This window comes from Nuphar pumila, chromosome 16 (assembly GCF_984573655.1).
Source record: "Nuphar pumila chromosome 16, dmNupPumi1.hap1.1, whole genome shotgun sequence".
Taxonomy (NCBI): Eukaryota; Viridiplantae; Streptophyta; class Magnoliopsida; order Nymphaeales; family Nymphaeaceae; genus Nuphar; species Nuphar pumila.
Window position 1 is genome coordinate 50,594,706 of NC_143264.1, and position 4,136 is coordinate 50,598,841.

Below are 4,136 nucleotides of genomic sequence, written 5' to 3' on the forward strand. Positions count from 1 at the left end.
GAAACAGTGGAGGGGTTAGAATTGAGGATATAGAGGCTTATGGCACAGCCTCTCCATAAAGCCAACATTACTTCTGATTGGTGGTGGATTATTTGAAGGCCATTCATGCATCGCTCTCAGTCTATCTGCAGCAGTTGCAGCAGTGCAGTGATGTTATCAGAAATTTCTGTGGTGACTACCAGCAAATAGACATATTGGATTTAGTTGACTGAGGTGGCTGGAAACGTGCCATTAAAAGGTTATCTCGTAGAAGGAATGATTTACTATTGGTAATGTTCGAGACAACTCTAGATAAAATTGATGCTTTTTGCGGCTCAGAATTCTGCAAATGACTTTTAAATGTGTTTTAAATCATAAGATTGCAATGGCGTGTATGTTGCTGTTTTGCGAGACAAATTGAAAAACTTGTTACATGTCTACTTTGAACTGAGACAACAAAGCAAACTTATGAAATTGACACTGTTGGTAAGAAGTTATACTCTGAATAAAAGGCATCTCTCAATGAAGCAGTGAAGAAGCTGGAACTACTGAAAAGGCATCGACAAAAGAGCAAAAGTAAAATTGCCAACAAAGAAGAGGCAATATGGACTGTGGCCCAGTCATGGAAGTCATGCCCCATTGGCACGCTACCATTTTTTTGAGCCCTGCTGGGAGGCTTCCCGTGTTTGAGAGGGTCAGCAATGACTCTGCATTCACAGAAACCACGCTAAAAGCAAAAGGGAGTGTTGATGAGGAGTGAAAAGAGACAAATTCAAACTCCAATGAAAAATCTGCACGGAATAAGAGGTTAACATTCTGTGTTAAGGAAAACATAAGTGTTGGGAAGACTACATTCCTTCAAAGAATAGCCAATGAAACACTTGAATTGCGTGATCTTGTGGAAGTAGTTCCAGAGCCTATTTCAAAGTGGCAGGATGCTGGACCCGATCACTTTAATATTCTGGATGCCTTCTATGCAGAACCATAGAGTTATCAAATGGTTTTCGTTTGTGCTGTGCCTAAAGCAAATTGGATGAATGAGATGGAGATCAGTATCTATGATTCATGGTTTGATCCTGTTGTTTCTTGTCTTCCTGGACTTACCCCTGATGGTTTTATATATCTGAGAGCTAGTCCTGCCACTTGCCATAAGCGAATGATGCTGAAGAAAAGAACAGAAGAAGGTGGCGTATCACTGGACTATCTGCATGACTTGCATGAAAAGCACGAAAGCTGTTTGTTCCCTTTTCAGAGTGGGAATCATGGGGTGTTATCAATTAGTTAATTGCCACTCCATATGGATAACTCCCTGCATCCTGATATGAGAGATCATGTATCTTATTTGGAAGGAAGCCATATGCCTGCTAGCATTCAAAAGGTGCCGACTTTGGTTCTAGATTATGAACCCAATGTTGATTTCAGCAAAGATATTGAAGCAAAGATATGCTCGCCAAGTTGCTGAATTTCTTGAATTTGTCAAAAAGGAGAAAAAGGTGCCCTCCCTTAAATCTAGTTAACCAACAGATTCTCCTACCTCATAATGGAAATTTCTGGACTCCAGATAAGAATCTTTCCAGTCTTCGACATTGAAATCGTTTGATTTTGTGTAGGCAATGTCATTCCTGTCTAGTTAGTTGCATGCATGCTTTGTTTGATTTTCTAGTTCTGTCTGTGTTTTGCTGTTGAAATTATTTTTGTGACCATATACAACACAATACAGTCACCTATCATTCAATGTGTTGGAGTTTTATCAGCTATGTTGTTGTTGAGATTGATCGGTTGATATTTTGTGAAGATATCTTCAAGTTATTGAAACCAGTTTACCATGAAATCAGAAGTAAAGTCTGATTAGAAATCAATGTAAGTCATCCAATTACTATAAGTCATCCAATCACTGTAAATTGTCATGTTTAGTTTCCAACATTTCCACATCATCTACACTGCTACAACACTGCGGATCTGTTGTAATGTGCATAAATACTGCATCTGTGCATTTTTATTTCACTTGTATGTTATATATTGATAATTTTTTTTTTAACATCATCATTACAGCACAATATTGCTTCATTACACATTGTCACTCGTACACAACCTCTGTCATCATCCTTGCAGCAATGTTTCAGCCATTTGCTGTGTAACCACATCAGCTACTGCAGCTACCTCCACCTCATTGTTAATATTGGTTGTATAACCTATTAACATCCTTCATTCCCTACTGTCACCACTGCTTGCACATAGCATTACACATAGCACCCACTGTAATTTCAATTCCCTACATTGATGTTGCTTTGATCCATGATGGTTAGTTGTCTTTTACATTAACTAATGTTGCATTGATGTATTTTCAAAATCCCTGTGTATGGCTTACATTGTATTTTACACACAGTCCCTTCACATTCAGCATAGTGGGTATCATTCATTTATGTCACACATATTGGATGTGAGCATATATATATATATATATATAAATATCATGCTTGGATATATATATACGTATCTCTCTCTCTCTCTCTCTCTCTCTATATATATATATATATATATATATATATATATATATATATATGTATTTCTTTCACATATGTGCATTGCCTACATAGAAATATGTCAAATTCTTAAACATAACATCTGTGTGTTAAAAATTCAATATCCTGTGCTAACTCTTTTTTTTTTTTTAGGGAGGATATAAAAAGTTTGAATTTCTCTCTTGGACTAGAAATTTCTGATATTTGCAATTCAAAGTTATAATAAATTAGGTAGAAATGAGGAATTCATATTTCAAAGCTTTAGATAGAATGAGCATTGTAGATATCATAAATTGCTTATTTCCATGCTTTTTGCCTTTATTTCTCAAAAATCTCATAAATGGGATCACGAATGACACGTGCACCATTTCGTAAGAGGTAAATTAATCCTAAGTTGATGATTTACATCAATGGCCATAGTCAGGGTGTGGACAAAACTTAGGATTTTTTTCTTTTACGAAATAACACCGGATCCATTTTCAAAATTCATCATATTTTCCTTAAATATCTTCTTCTTTTATTAGAATTTAACTTAAAATTGACTCAAAATATATACCAATGGCCATAGTCAGGGTATATTGAGAGTTAATTTCATTTTAAATTTTATAAAAGCACCAAATGTATTTTATTCTTCTCTTGAATTTAAATATAGATTATTATATAATACATTCAATGATCATAGCTGTAGCGACCCAAAACCCAGATTTCCCGACTTTTGAGAAAAACGAAAGGTTAAATCGTTATCTTGCAAGTCACACTTTTCAAATGCTAAAATGGGATTTAAGAAGTACTAATAAACATGCCAACGTGAAAAACCGTATGGCCTTGAGCTACAATGCCAATAATGCATGAGAAAGAAGCTTGAAAACATACTTAACCGGACATTCATTATGCATGCAATCTAATCCATTCAACATCCACAAATCCGAAGGAAAACATGTATTGGCAACTTACGAAAATGCATGAAACAAGGTGCATTTACTTATCCGAAGTCCACACTAAGCATAGGGAAAAGGAGGTGTCTCACCTTCGCGGCTTTGAATCAACTAAAGAGATGAAGGAGGTGCTCACGGCTGGAACCACCCCACACCCACAAACTCACTCTCACTCGGTTTTGGAGAAGAAGAGGAAGAAGGGGAAGAGAGAGAGGTTCCTCCAAGAAAATCGCCCAAGAGGTCCTCTCTTTCTCTCTCTTGAAACCTTAAGTACATAGGGTTTACAAAAAGGAACAGCTAGGATTAAAACTCATAAGATGGAGGGCTGGAGTGCTCCACGCCCCACCCATGGGTATCCACGCCCAATGCATGTTGAGCTTTTAAAACATTTCAGAAATCTTTCAAAAATGCCATTGCAAAGTACCTTTAATGTTTGAAAGTTTTACGAAAGAGCCACCCAAGCTCACCCAATCAGATTTTAGCATTTGAATTGTTTTGAAACAATAAAAATGCCATGGGGCGCCAACCCCATGGTCCCCTTATCAAAAAAAAATGTTTTTCATGATGAGCTTCAAGGCTCATCATGAGCTTTAAAAGAAGAAAAGGGCCAATCGTGGCCTATTTTTCAAAAGCCATGCAAAATCTTACAAGTATGCCATCCAGCTGGTCAAACCCTTAACCAACTGGTCAACCAAGTCTA

At 36.8% G+C, this 4,136-nt stretch overlaps 1 pseudogene; it reads left to right on the forward strand.

The window, feature by feature from the left end:
• Positions 1-583: 583 nt before the first annotated feature.
• LOC149813234 (uncharacterized) lies at positions 584-1,569 on the forward strand (annotated as a pseudogene).
• Positions 1,570-4,136: the final 2,567 nt, after the last annotated feature.